Source organism: Elephantulus edwardii, unplaced genomic scaffold (genome assembly GCF_000299155.1).
Source record: "Elephantulus edwardii isolate Elephantulus edwardi_28Jun2011 unplaced genomic scaffold, EleEdw1.0 scaffold00019, whole genome shotgun sequence".
Classification (NCBI taxonomy): Eukaryota; Metazoa; Chordata; class Mammalia; order Macroscelidea; family Macroscelididae; genus Elephantulus; species Elephantulus edwardii.
Window position 1 is genome coordinate 6,883,653 of NW_006399769.1, and position 15,507 is coordinate 6,899,159.

At 40.8% G+C, this 15,507-nt stretch overlaps 1 pseudogene; it reads left to right on the forward strand.

Annotated features, from left to right (window-relative positions):
• Positions 1–11,965: 11,965 nt before the first annotated feature.
• LOC102852036 lies at positions 11,966–13,105 on the forward strand (annotated as a pseudogene).
• The last annotated feature ends 2,402 nt before the right edge of the window (positions 13,106–15,507 follow it).

Consider the following 15,507-nt stretch of genomic DNA (forward strand, 5'->3'; position numbering starts at 1 on the left):
TCTGTCCTGAGCCAGTTTCACTGACTCTGACACACCTACCTCCTTTGCCCCAGTTACTCTATCAATCCATCTCATCCAGGGTTTTCCTCTCCTGTGTTGTCCTTCCATCCTTCCCAGAACAAGTCTCTCCTGGCCACGTGCCCAAAGTATGTGAGACAGAGCTTCAAAATCCTAACCTCCAAGGAGAAACTTGGTTTCATCCTCCCCAAGACAGACCTATTTATTTTCTTGACAGTCCATGGTATGTTCCAGAATCTTCTCCAGCATTACAACTCAAAGGCATTATTGATTCTTCTTCTGTCATTCTTAGTCATTGTTCAACTCACTGGTGCGTAGCAAATAATTGCAAAGGCCATGGCCCGGATCAGGCTCACCTTAGTCTCTAAACTAAGAGGTCCCTGACTGCAGATTTTCCCAATACAATTCCTCTTTTGATTTCCTGACTGCTGTTGCCAGCAGAGTTGATCATGGAGTCAAGCAAGCTATAATTCTTAACAAAATACATATGAAAAGATTCTAAATTGTAAAGAGTCATAAATGTTAATTTTAGAAATCAGGTGGTACAACTGACCTGTTTAAGAAACCCTGGTGACACAGTGCTTACCTGCTAACCAAAAGATTGGTATTTTGAAACCACTGGCCTCTCTCACTGCTTCCGTAGTTATTACAATCTGAGAAACTCTAAGATGACATTTTAGTCTGCCCTATAGGGTCTCTCTCTAGTGGCCTAATGGTAAGGAGTCAGGCAATCTAAAGGCAAGAAATTTGAAAAGTCCAGCAGTTTCACGAGAGAAAAATGGATAATCTCCTACCATGTAATTTACAGCTTCTGAAAGCCCAAATTGACAGCTGTGATTTAGTGTTTTGATATCTAACAACAAACGATCAAGTTGCTATGAATCAGAATCTACTTGATGTTAGAGGGTTTTGTTGTTGCTGGGGTTAAAAAAATTATCAACCTATTTTTCCCCCCATCTGCTTTGCTGTACTCCCAGTTGTAATATTCTGCTGAGCTGGGACCATCCCATTGCTGCCCCTCCAGCAGTTTTTCAGAGGTAGTAAGCCACACAAGAAGTGACCAGCCTTCTCCTGTGAAGCAGCTGGCAGATTTGAACTACATGCCTTTGTGTTGGCAGTGCACCTCCTTACTACTAAGCCACCTGAGCTCTCTGCCCTACTCCTATGTTATGTGCTGTCAAGTCACCTGTGACCCATAGCGACAGTATGTACAGCAGCTCTGAAGCAGACTAGTCCTGAGCCAGTCTCACTGACTATGACACACCTTCCCCTATTGTTCCAGTCACTATATGAATCCATTTCATCTGGGGTCTTCCTCTCTGGCACTGTCCCTCCACCCTTCCAAGCATGATGTCCTTCTCCACAGACCTGTTTCCTGGCCACAATATGAACGCATCAATTCTTCTTCCATCATCCTTAGTCATTGTCCAGCTCTCTGATGCATAACAAGTAATTGCGAAGATCATGGACTGAATTAGGCACACCTTCGTCTCTAGACTGACATTGTTGCTTTTTTAGGACAAGTTCTTGACAGCGGATTTTCCCAATGCAATTTGCCTTTTGATTTTCTGACTGCTGATGCTAAGAATGCTGATTGTGGAGTTGAGCAAGTTGTAATTGTTAACAACAACCTCAATCTCTTTTCCATCCGTCGTAATACTGTCAATCAGCCCAGTGATGAGAGTCTTTGTTTTCCTGATGTTGAGCTTCAATTCATATTGAAGGCTGCAGTCCTTGACCCTCTGCAGCAAGTGCTTCAGGTCCTCAGTTTCAGCAAGCAGGGTTATGTCATCTGCATAACTTAGATTGTTGATAGATCTTCCTCCAATCCTGATGCCACACTCCTTCTCATAGAGCCCAGCCTCCCAGATGATCTGTTCTGCATTTTGAAAAGATATGGAGATAGGACACATCCCTGGTGTACACCCTTCCTGATTTTGAACCATGCAGTGTTTCCTTGCTCTGTTCTGACAAACTACCTCCTGGTCCACTTGCAGGTTTTGCATAAGCACAATCAAGTGTTCTGGGGTTCCCATTCTTCCCAGAGTTAACCACAGTTTTTTGTGATCCACACAGTGAAATTTCTTCGAATAGTCAGTGAAGCACAGATAAGCATTCTTCTGGTACACTCTGCTTTCAGCCAAGATCCATCTAACATTAGATATAATATCGTTAGTACACACCATCTCTCTAGTTTAGCCTCTTCTGTACATCTGGCAGTTTTCTGTTGATGTACTGCTCCAGTTGTTTTTGGATAACTTTCAGCAGAATCTTTCTTGTATGTGATATTAATGATATTTGATAATTTCCACATTCTGTCTGGGTCACCTTTCTTTGGAATGGTAACAAATAAAGATCTCTTCCAATTAGTTGGCCAGGTGGTTGTCCTCCAGATTTCTTGGCACAAATTGGTGAGCGCATCCATGACAAAGTGTTTGTTGAAATATGTCAATTGGTGTGCCATCAATTCCTAGGGCCTTGTTTCTTGCCAGTTCTTTCAGAGCAGCTTGAACTTCTTCATCACCACAAGCACTTGCTCACATATTGTTTCATTAAATTCTTCTGTGTCATCTAATTTCTTTTGGTACAGTGACTCTATACATCTTTCATCTTCTCTTAATGCTTCCTGGATCATTTAATATTCTACCCACAGCATCCTTAAGTATTGCAGCTCAAGGTTTGAATTTTTTCCTCAATTCATTCCACTTAAGTAATGCTGAGCGAGTTCGGCTCTTTTGATTTCCTGACTCCAGTTCTTTGCATATTTCAATATAATACTTCACTTTGTTTTCATGAGCTGCCTTTTGAAATCTTCTGTTCAGCTCCTTAACATCTTGCTTCTCAGTGCTCTAGTGCAATATTCAGAGTTTCCTCTGACATCTATCTTGATCTTTTCTTTCTCCTCGGCCTTTGTAACGACCTTTTGCATTCCTTGTGAATGATATTCTTTATATCCTCCCACAGCTCACTTGGTTTTTGCTCATTGGTGTTCAGGGCCTCAAATTTGTTCCTGAGATGATTTTGAAATTTGAGTGGGATAGACTCAAGGTCAAATTTTGGTTCCTATGGATTTGATTTCATTTTCTTGAACTTCAGCTTGAACTTGCATATGAGTAGTTGGTGGTCTGTTCCACAATCAGCACCAGGCCTAGTTTTCACAGCTGATATTGAGCGCTTCCACTGATTCTTTCCACAGATGTAATCGATCTGATTCCTATGCATACCATCAGGTGAAATCCATATGTGTAGCCTGCATAAAATGACAACATCTGAAGAGGAAACTCGAATACTGACTAGAAATAATCCAGGAAGTTAACCTTCCCATCAGTCACTATAAAGCTGACTCGGGCTCATGATGTCTCTGAGTACCAGAGCACAGCTGTACTTTGGGTGGTTTTCCAAAAGTGATTTTTCAGGTTATCAAGTCTTCCCAGACTCCTCTGGACTCCTCTGGTGGACTCAAACCACCAATCTTTTGGGAAGATGGGAGCACAATGAGTGTTGGTTGGCACCGTTAGGTTTCAGTTTTAGTAATTGACTTGCACAATATTAAGACATTCTCAGATTCCTGTGTTGAAATGCAAATATTACTAGTGGGAAATTTCACTTTAAACTTATCAATTAAGTCTTTCTTAAGTTTCCATTATCAATTAAGAGCTTTTTTTTAGAGATGCAAGAGTCCCAGACAAAAGGGAGTGTGGAAGCTTGTGGTAAACCTTGATGTTCTAGAGGGAAAACAGCTAAGGAAAATCAGTTACACTGGTGGGATAATGGGTAAGCCCTCAACTGCTAATCTAAAGTTACTACTTCAGAGCTGTAGTAAGCCTGCCTGTAAAGAGTACAGCCTTGGACACCCTATGAGACAATTCTACTCAATCTTATAGGACACTATGAGTCGAAATCCACAATACTCAGTATGAGGCAAATAGACTCCCTGCTAAAGGTAATTTTTAGTAACTTCTGCTGCATGGAAGAAATGGCCTAGCCTGAACAGTTTTTCCAAAGTTAGCACTAGGCCAAGCTTTTATGAGAATGAAGCACATGATCCTCACCTTTTAGAGTCCTTGCATTGATTTCTCTGCCTAAGCTTGTTGAGCCCTCAAGCCTCTTTTTCTCCAGCCTGTGACCCAGCTGACTCTTCAGTGTGGGGCCTGCATTCTCCTATACTTCTGTCTTCCTGCTTTTTCTTTTCCTCGCATACAAGAAAGTCCAGTGAATACCACTATCATTCAGATATATGCTCCAACAACCAGAGCCAAAGAAGAGGAAATAGAAGATTTCTACCAACTTTTACAGTCAGAGATCGATCCAACATGCAATCAAGATGCATTGATAATAATTGGTGACTGGAATGCAAAAGCTGGGAACAGAGAAGAAGAATCAGTAGTCGGAAAGCATGGACTCGGTCGGAGACAGAAATGGAGCTGGAGGTAAAATGATTGAATTTTGCACAATCAATGACTTATTCATTGCAAACACATTTTTTAAGAGACGTAAATACAGGTTATACACATGGATCTCACCTGACAGTATGTATAGGAATCAGATCGATTACATCTGTGGAAAGAACTGCTGGAGAAGCTCAATATCAGCTATGAAAACTAGGCCAGGAGCTGATTGTGGAACAGACCACCAACTACTCATATATAAGTTCAGGCTAAAGCTGAAGAAAATTAAACCAAATCCATGGGAACCAAAATATAACTTTGAGTCTATCCCACCTGAATTTCAGAACCATTTCAGGAACATATTTGAGGCCTTGAACACGAATGAGTGAAGACCAGATGAGTTGTGGGAGGATATCAAGGCAATCATCCAGGAAGAGTGCAAACGTTCATTACGAAGACAGAGGAGGAAGAAAAGACCAAAATGGATCTCAGAAGAAACTCTGAATATTGCACTGGAGCACAGAGAAGTCAAAGCACAGGGAAGAATTCAAGATACTAAAGGGCTGAACAGAAGATTTCAAAAGGCAGTGCGGGATGACAAAGTAAAATATTACAATGGAATGTGCAAAGGAGCTGGAGTCAGAAAATCAAAAGGGCCAAACTTGCTCAGCATTTCTTAAGCTCAAGGAACTGAAGAACAAATTCAACCTCGAGTTGCTATAATCAAGATGCTTTAGGCAGAATATTAAATGACCCAGGGCGTATTAAAATAAGATGTAAAGAATATACTGAGTCATTGGATAGAAAGGAATTGGTAGACACAGAAGAATTTCATGAAACAACATATGAGCAAGAGCCTATGATGATGAAGGAAGAAGTTCAAGCTGCTTTGAAGGAAACAGCAAAAAATAAGGCCTCAGGAATAGATGGTATACCAATTGACATATTTCAGCTAACAGATGCTGCCCTGGATGTACTCACCAAGTTGTGCCAAGAAATCTGGAGAACAACCACTTGGCCAACTGACTGGAGGAGATCTATATTTGTTCCCATCCCAAAGAAGGGTGACCTAACAGAGTGTAGAAACTATAGAACAATATGATTGATTTCACATGCAAGCAAGATTCTACTGAAGATTATCCAAAAATTATTGGAACAGCACATCAGCAGAGAACTGCCAGAAGTCCAGGCTGGGTTTAGAAGGGGTCCTGGTACTAGGGATATTGTAGGTAATGTTAGATGAATCTTAGCTTAAAGCAGGGAGTACCAGAGGAATGTCTATCTGTGCTTCGTTGATTATGCAAAGTTGTTTGACTGTGTGGATCCTAACAAACTGTGGCTGACTCTGAGAAGAATATGAATCCAGAACACTTGATCGTGCTAATGTGAAACCTATACTTGGACCAAGAGGCAGTTGTCAAAACAGAGCAAGGAAACACTGCACGGTTCAAAATTGGGAAGGGCGTATGCCAGGGATGTGTCCTGTCAACCAGTATGCAGAAAAGGTTATCCGGGAGGCTGGGCTCTATGAGAAGAAGTGTTGCGTCATGATTGGTGGAAGATCTATTAATAATCTACGTTATGCAGGTGACACAACCCTGCTTGCTGAAACTGAGGAGGACCTCAAGCGCTTGCTGCAGAGGGTCAAAGACTGCAGTCCTCAATATGGATTGAGCCTCAATGTCAAGAAGACAAAGATTCTGGAGAGCTCTGGTGGCCTAGTGGCAAGGAGCTGCAACTACAATCCCAGAGGCGCACGGTTTGAATCCACCAGATGCTCTGACGGGGAAGGAGGGACAATCTCCTCCTGTACCAGTCAGATCTGATTTGACGGTACACGTACACAAAAATAATAAAATAAAATAAAAAAGACAAAGATTCTCACCAACGGACCAATTGGCAGTGTCAGGATGGATGGTAAAGAGATTGGGATTGTTCACAGCTTTAGTCTGCTTGGCTCCACAATCAACACTCTTGGCACCAGTAGCCAGGAAATTAAAAGACATATTGCAATGGACAAGTCTGCTCTTAGGGACCTCTCTAATGTACTCAAGAGCAACGTTGTCTCTCTGGAGACTAAGGTGCATCTGATACAGGCCATGATCATTGCTTCTCACTTGTTATGCATCAGAGAGTTGGACAATGACTAGGGAGGCTAGAAGGAGAATTGATGCCTTTCAGCCATGGTGCTGGAAAAGAGTATTGAGGGTACCATGGACCTCTAAGAAAACAAATCCATTCAACCTGGAGGGGGTTAAACTGGGATGCTCCTTGGAGGCAAGGATTCTGAGGTTTCATCTGACATACTTTGGTCATGTTGTAAGGAGAGTCCAGTCCTTGCAGAAGGACATTATGCTTGGGAGGCTCGAGGGACGGTGCAGTAGGGGAAGGCCCTCTATGAGGTGGATTGATTCAGTGACTAGGTATTGGTATACATAACAACAACACATCACAAGACACATCACCTGTCTATTTAGGCAGGAATCTGATGAAATCGCAGAGGACAGAGACCTAGTTTTATTCATCATTATAGCCTGTACCTAACACATTAACTACTGAACATAATGTTTTGAGTGGATGTTGGATGTACTAACACACTAACGGGAGATCTTAGCTTAAACTTCCCCCTGCCCCCAAAATTGAAAAATACTTTAGAGGGACATGTTTTTGGAGAGGTAGTGAAAAATGGTTAATGTTCTCAGCTACAAATGAAAAGGTTGGAAGTTCTAGTCCACCCCCAGAGATAACGTCAGAACAAAGGCCTGGAAAATACTTCTGAAAAATTAGCCATTGGAAACCTGATGAAACTCTGTTCTACACTGGCCCATGTGGGGTTGCATCAGTTAGAGTCAACCCAGGAGCACTGTTTGATTGGTGGGTTTTGGTACAGTGTGGAGGAGGGAGAAGTCTGCCTTCTTCTCCCATGTCTTATTCTAGGAAATTGCCAATTCTACCAATGTGGATTTGTGCACAATCCCTGACTGTCCTAGGCTGCTTCCTGAGTTCTGGTAATAGGAATCAGAGGGGCATTAAAAGTCCCTCTGAAGTTTCCTGTGGAGCAAGAGGGAGGCAGCCAAGGAAGAAAGCGCATAAGAAAGATAATAGCAGGCATTGCTCTAGAAATCAATCAGAGCAGAGTCCAGTGCTCCCTGTAACCTGATTCTATCATACGCTTTCAATTTAGGCACAATATTACTGTAAATGTAATAAGAACTTGAATCATTATTTTAAAAATGTGCTTACATGTACTTAACCAGAATTTGACTCTTTTCTCAGTAAAAGGAATTTAAATAGTTATTTTGAACACATGCTTACATATACTTAGCCAGAATTTGACCCATAATACTCTCTGTGCTGTTTGTACTTCACAGAATGTCCTAGATATACTGTGATCTTATTTCTAATACCTGAATAAGCTAATCCTTGCAAAGCCACATGAGCATTTCTCTGTGATGTACTACAAGGAAGAATTAGGATGTTCTCAGTAGGCAATTGCAATAAGCTACCTGCTGAGTCACTGAGCTGATCTATTTTTAATCCAATGAGCAAAACTTCTCTTCGGTGTGACCTTATCTGAATGATATCGTCTGTAGAGCTCGTAAAAACTCTACCTTACCAAAAATGGAAAAAATATTAATTTACATTATTCCCTAACCAAAAAAAAATCATCCTCATTCAGTTAGAAATAAATCTTTTGTTTTAATGTGAGATCAAGTAGCTGTTACCTTACTAAATATCAGGCAACTTGTAATTTAAAGATCAGGCAATTTGTAAAAATAAAACAAGACTCCAAAAATTTGCAAAATTCATTTCTCTTTTCCTTTGTGAATTTCTCTTTAAAATAATTATATATTCCTATAAGTATGTTCTTTATGGTGGAAATACTCTCCTTTTACATAAACCTCTCTACAGAGGTATGTACAGAGAAAGAAAACTGGCTAAAGTCACTACATGATACTGCTACAGACATTGCTAAATTAGATGTTACTAATGGTGGGTGTTCCATCAAAACTGTGAAACTACTGCTGGTTTAACTAGTTGAAACAAAGAATCAATAGTTTTTATAATAAATTGAAAATATTCTCTTTTGAATGCTATTTGCTCAACTCATTTTCAACCTCTTCTCTATCATGAAGGTGCCCTTTGTTCTCATGGTGAAGATTTTGGAGTGCTTGATTTTGATTTTTTTTATAATCTATACTGAAGGCTGTGAGAAGCTGGACTCTAGGAGGAGGAGTGTGGAATCAGAACTGGAGGTAAGTTTATCAATAACCTGTGTTATGCAGATGACACAATGCCATAATTTGTTGTGATATACATAGTCAAATGCCTTTGCATAGCAGATAAAACACAAATAACCTTCTGGTATTTTCTGCTTTCAGTCCAGATCCATCTAACATCAGCAATGATATCTCCAGTGCCACAGCCTTTTCTAAACCCAGCTTGAATTTCTGTTGATGTATTGTTCTCACCATTTTTGAATACTCTTGAGCAATATTTTACTTGCATGTGGTATTAATGATATTGTTCAGCAATTTTCACATTCTGTCAGATAACTTTTTTGAGAATTGAATCACATATATAATCTTTAAAATATGATTCTAAGAAGCCAATTCTCCCTTTGGGGATATGTCAAGCAGATATTTAGCCTTTCCCATTATTTTATAGGATTAATACTCTTTAGAACTATGAGCAAGAATTTCTCAGGAAGATGCAAGATCCGACAGTCGTTAAAACTAACACTAAGCTTTTCTGTAGGATTTCTTTCACCTTCCAAACCCAAGTTTTGTGTGGTCAGCATAAACTTCAAAATTTGTTTTGAAAATTGCTTTTGCTTTCATCATTGCAAATTGGCTTGCATTATTTCTCCTCTTCTCTCCTTCCTTCTGAATGAGAAGCCAATTTGTTCAGGGTAGCATAACACTCTATTAAAAATACTTGTTTCCTTGCTTGCCTTGGCATCTAATAGTGGACAGGCAATTCAGTTCTGATATATAAGATATACAGAGAAGTTCACTTGATAACATTTCCAGAAAAACTAATTTGGCTAGCATATTAGCCCTCTTAGTCTTGTATTTTATTTATTTATTTATTTATTTTTAGTCTTGTATTTCTATTTGATAAATCTCAAGTCCTGTATACTGGTAGAGGGGCTTTTTTTGTGTGGGTTTTTTTTTTAAAACAACTGCTACTGTAGTCAAGTTTACATTATATTCAATCCCTATTCACATTTTAAATGTTATCTGCTTTTAAATAACAAGCTGGCACACAAAGACTAGTACCAGTGGATATAATGAATCATTTAGAAAAGGAATCCATCTATATGAGCACTGTAGTGTTCAATGTCTCAGACCTATCCTTGAGATGCTTTTAAATTCAGGTGGAATAGAGTCAGGCTCATATATTGGTTTTTGCGGATTTGTTTTAAGTTTTTTTTTCGCTTCAATTTGAACTTGCATATGTCTGTTCCACAGTCAGCACCTGGCTTTCACAGCTGACATTGAGCTTCTCCAAAAATTCCTTCCACAGATGTAATCAATCTGATTCCTGTGCAGTCCATCAGGTGAGGTCTATGTGTACAGTTTCCATTTCTGGTTTTTATGAAAGGTATTTGCAATGAATAAATCATTGCTCATACAAAAGTCCATTATTCTATCTCAGCCTCATTTCTATCACCAAGCGCGTATTTTCTAACTACTGGTCCTTCTTTCTTGTTCCTAAGTTTTTCATTCCAGTCATAAATTATTATTAGTGAATCTTGGTTACATGTTTAATTATTTAAAACTGCAGAAGTTGGTAGAAAACTTCTGTTTCATCCTCTTTGGACTTTAGTTGTTGGTGCATGTATTTGAATGGTATTAGTATTAACATCCTTGTATGCATGTTATCCTGTCATTCACATCATTATATTTCAGGATGGATCTAGAAATGGTCTTTTTGATGAATGCAACTCCATTTTCCCTCACTTTTTCATTCCTGGCATAGTAGATCATATAGATTCAAAGTGGCCCATGTTAATCCATCTCAGTTCACTAGCACTTAGTACATCTGTATTTATGTGCTCCATTTATTTTTTTACTGTGTCTAGTTTTCCTACATTTATACTTCACACATTCCATGTTCCAATTATGAATGGATCTTTGCAATGATCCCTGCTCATGCTTGTGTTTCCCAACATGAGGGCTCAGCCTCTAGGGCTGTATGTAATAGTCTAAGTGTTCTTCATTGTTCACCGGGTTTTTGGAGGCTTGTTATTTCAGAAGTAGATGACTAGCCCTTCTGCCTAGTCTGTCTTAATCTCGGAGCTCTGCTTTAGCACAGGATCCAGCAGACAAGTGCTATACCCAAAAGAGCAGGAGATAGACAAGCAAAGATACACATATCTAAGCTATTAGAAACATTGAACACAAATGAATGAGGACCAGATGAGCTACAGGATGATGTCAAGAATATCACCCATAAAGAAAGAAAAAAGTAATTATAAATACCAAGAAAGAAAGAAAGAAAGAAAGAAAGAAAGAAAGAAAGAAAGAAAGAAAGAAAGAAAGAAAGAAAGAAAGAAAGAAAGAAAGAAAGAAGAAAGAAAATACCAAGAAGAATGTCAGAAGAGACTCTGAGTATTGTGCTAGAATACCAAGAAATCAAAACCAGGGCAAGAAATCAGGAAGTTAAAGAGCTGAACAAACTATTTTAAAGGCAGCTCGTGAAGACAATGCAAAGTATTAAAATGAATATAATACTTGCAAAGAGCTAGAGACAGAAATCAAAAGAGAAAAACGTGCTTGGTATTTCTCAAGGTTGAAAGAACTAAAGAATAAATTCAAGCCTCTAGTTGCAATACTTAAAGATGCTATGGGCAAAATATTAAATGAGGCAGGAAGCACCAAAAAAAAAGATGGAAGGAATACAGAGTCACTGTACTAATAATAATTGGCTGACCCAGATACATTTTAGTAAGTAACATGTGATCAAGAACCATTGGTAATAAAAGAGGCAATTCAAGCTGCTCTGAAGAATTGGCAAAAAAACAAGGTCCCAACTGACATAGTTCAACAAACAGATGCTGTTCTGGATGTGCTCACCAGATTGTGCCAAGAAATCTGGAGGACAGCTACCTAGCCAACTGACTAGAAGAGATCCCTATTTATTCCTATGACCAAAAATAGTGATGCGACAGAATGTGGAAATTATCAAACGCTATCACTAATATCACATGCAAGCAAAATCTTCCAGGAGATTATACAAAAAAGGCTAGAAAAGTACATTGACAGAAAACTGACAGAAATACAAGCTGGGTTTAGAAGGCACTAGAGAGATCATTGGATGATGTCAGATGGATCTTGGGATATATTTAGTTAGCACTAGGGATATCATTGCTGATGTTAGATGGATCTTGGCTAAAAGCAGAGAGTACCAGTTGTTGTTGTTGTTGTTAAGTGCCATCAAGTCAAGGACAACTCATAGCGACCCTTTGAACAAAAGAGCTGAACCTAGTTCTGTCCTGCACCATCCTCACACTTCCTGATACATAAGAGCCCACTGCAAGGTCAGGCCGCGAGATGGGGAAGATGACGGCGGCCGTGGGTTCCGCGGCGGCGCTGGCAGTCGAGCCGGGGAGGATGCCTTTAGGAACCTTTTTCGCTTCTACCGACAAAGCCGTCCCTGGAGCGCGGACCTGGAAGGTGTCATCGACTTCTCGGCGGCCCACACTGCCCGGGGCTCCGCTGCCCACAAGGTGGTCAGATCTCCACTTAATGTGTCCTCAGTCAATGAACACGATGCACGTAGAGCAGGACTTCAGCCTGTCAGCAAGTGGCGAGCCTATGGCCTAGAAGGCTATCCTGGATTTATTTTTATCCCAAACCCTTTCCTCCCCGGATACCAGTGGCACTGGATCAAGCAGTGCCTTAAGTTTTATTCCCGCAAACCCAATGGATGCAACCTGGACAAGCACATGACTAAAGAAGAGACCCTTGATGTGTGGGAACAGAGTAAGGAGTGCCTTAGGCAGAAAGACCTGAGTCAACAGAGACCTCGAAGTTTACTTGAGAAGCTACGCTGGGTGACCTTGGGCTACCATTATAACTGGGACAGTAAGAAATACTCAGCCGATCATTATACACCTTTCCTTTCTGGCTGCCTGTGGATTTCAGGGTTTCCAACCTGAAGCAGGTATCCTGAATTACTACCGCTTCGACTCCACACTGGGAATCCACGTTGACAGATCAGAACTAGATCACTCCAAACCCCTCCTGTCATTCAGCTTTGGACAGTCAGCCATCTTCCTCCTGGGTGGCCTCAAAAGAGATGAAGTCCCCACAGCCACGTTTATGCACAGCGGTGACATCATGGTAATGTCAGGTTTCAGCCGCCTGTTGAACCATGCAGTCCCTCGAGTTCTTCCAAATCCTAAGGTGCAGAGCCTGCCTCCCTGCCTGGAGACACCCCTCCCAGCTGATCTCGCCAGAGATGCGGTGGTGGAGCCCTGTTCTCTGGAAGACTGGCAGGTGTGTGCCAACTACCTGAAGACTGCCCGTGTTAACATGACTGTCCGGCAAGTGCTGGCCACAGGCCAGGCCTTCCCCTTGGAAACCATGGAGGAGCAAAAAGACATCACAACAGAAGGTCTCTGCCATCTGGATGCCAAAAAGACCCGCGTAAAACGGGCCAAATTGGACTCCAACAGTGGAGGCTGGTAGAGCCCATTCTCTTTTGGACTTGAACACCAGGACAAGCCAAAGCAGGGAAAAGAAACCTTGCCATTGACCACAGTGTTGCTTTGGAACTCATTCTGAAGAATAAATTGGCTAACCATTTAGCCTAGAGGAGTATTTGATAAAGTCCTCATGGTCTGATCTAGTTCAGTGTTGATGCTAACGTGGGGAAAACCGAAGGAAGTGTCACCATGCACAGTGGTCTTCAGCCCCTGCCCTGCCTCGGAGAGGTGGAAGGGGTCTCCATGTCAGTGCAGACTAAATACCTCATATATACATACATGTCTACAGATGGAAGACAGGGTGGTAAGCTTCGTGATTCCATGAACCAGCCTCATGCTCTCGTGTTTTTAACTCAACTCACGCTTTGATCTTCTCTTCACTCTTTGCTGACACTCATAGAAGAATCATACACCTTCACACAATGGAATTGGCAAACAAACTTAGCACACTGTCTTTTCTTGCCTGAAACATAAATACATAGATACCAAAGCAGGAGGAACTGTAATTTCTTCATTTGTCTTTTGTAGTTCTGTTCTGCCGAGTCAGAACTGATCCATAGCTGACCCTCTAGCAGGTTTTCAGAGGCTGTAAATTCTAAGGAAGAAGACTGCTCATCTTTCACGGAGCAGCTGGTGGATTTAAACCATCAGACTGGACGTTAGCAGTGCAACTCCCTACTCAGTAAGCCACCAGTGTCTTTTAAGTCTCCAGATTCTCCCTTTTAGCTTTTTTTAAATGCAGTTTTTAATCATTGCACTAAAAATGGCCCATGAATGTTCTGCAGCGACTTTATTTCCTGCTTTGTTCTAAGTATTGTTAGATATCCTCTAACTGTTTCTACTTTACATCTCCCTCTTCTCCTCGAGATAGTCTTTGTCACACAGAATATTTTTTAATACTTCAGTCACTAATATCTTTTGTGATAAACACCTTGGAACATTTGAGTAATCTCAACAGCTAACCTCATTATATACACAGCCAAATTATATTACTCTAGACCTTAATGTTTTCATTCATAAAATGAGGATAAGATTTGCATCTTCCTAGAATACTGGTAGGGAGCTCTCATAGCAATAGGCTGTAGTGTGTTACACTGCTAGCAAAAAGTCCTGGTTCTCCAGTGGTTTGAGTGGAACAGCTGCTCCTCAGAAGGAAGACAAGCAGTTTCCTTTCATTGGGATTTACAGTCTCAGAAACCCACTGGAGGGTTGTTTTGAGTCAGAATCAACTCAGTTAGCAGTGAGTTTGAGTTTCACTTTGAGAAGGGTGATAGTATTTAATATTGACATCATGCTGTGAAAAGGTGGAGGGTCGGAGGAAGACCCTCACTGGAATGGACTGACAGTCTCTAACAGTGGACTCAAGATGGTGAGGATCGCACAAGATGGGGTATGGCTCAGATCTGATGTTCATAGGGTGACTGTGAGTCCTAGTGGACTTGGTGGCACCAGTAACAGGGCTGTTGTTTTCCTACTTATAAACGTGAAATACCAGTATTGTTTTGTTGCCCTATGAATCTTTAGAAACATCGTTGCTTGTATGTATCTTATGTAGAGAACTGGCTGGAAGCGGTCATATCTGCAGCAGGCAGCATGCAGTGCTGTATTGGCATCTCTCCTATTCCCCCCCCCTTTATTTTAGCAACCTTGAATATATGTGCTAATTTTCCATAGTTTTTTTTAAGCTAATATGGATCCAACCCTTTTCCTAAAGCTAGTTTCTGAAGTTAGAACATCATAGGAAAATTTTCTGTGTTTAACTTTACCACTGGAAAAAGCAAAATAGGAAATTATTTGTGACCCATTGGACTTTACCATATTGTCATTTCATTAACCCAACAGTCATTTCATCCTTTAGCATAAAAAAAGATACCTGTTTAGTCACCTAAGTATCAGATAAAGATGTTGATTTGTGTTTACGGAGCCACATTATCCCAAGAAATGTGTACTTAAACGGTAGACCCACACTCCACAAAGCAAGGTGCTTATGCTGCAAGAACCATATAGAAACAGGCTTACCATCGCAGGCTCAGCCTAGCCGTTGTACTCCTGGAATGGAATGAGTAGCAGATTGGTGTGCACATTTTGACTCTGTTATTTTTGTGACACACGTGTAGTTGAGGGTTGTATGTATGATGCAACTTGTCTTTGATAGAAGAAAATGATGCAGTTCTAGGAGAAGGGAGATAGTGGTCTTTCTACACTTAACATGAGAAATTTGTTTTCGTTGTCTACCAGGCATTTGGAAAGCAGGGGCTAGTGACTACCACACTGGGTTTGGGCATGACCCCATCATGAGATAGGGCAAGGTTCAGACCTGTTGTTTATAGGGTTGCTCTGAGTCACATTCAACTCCTTGGCAGCTAACAGCAGCAGCAGACAGAG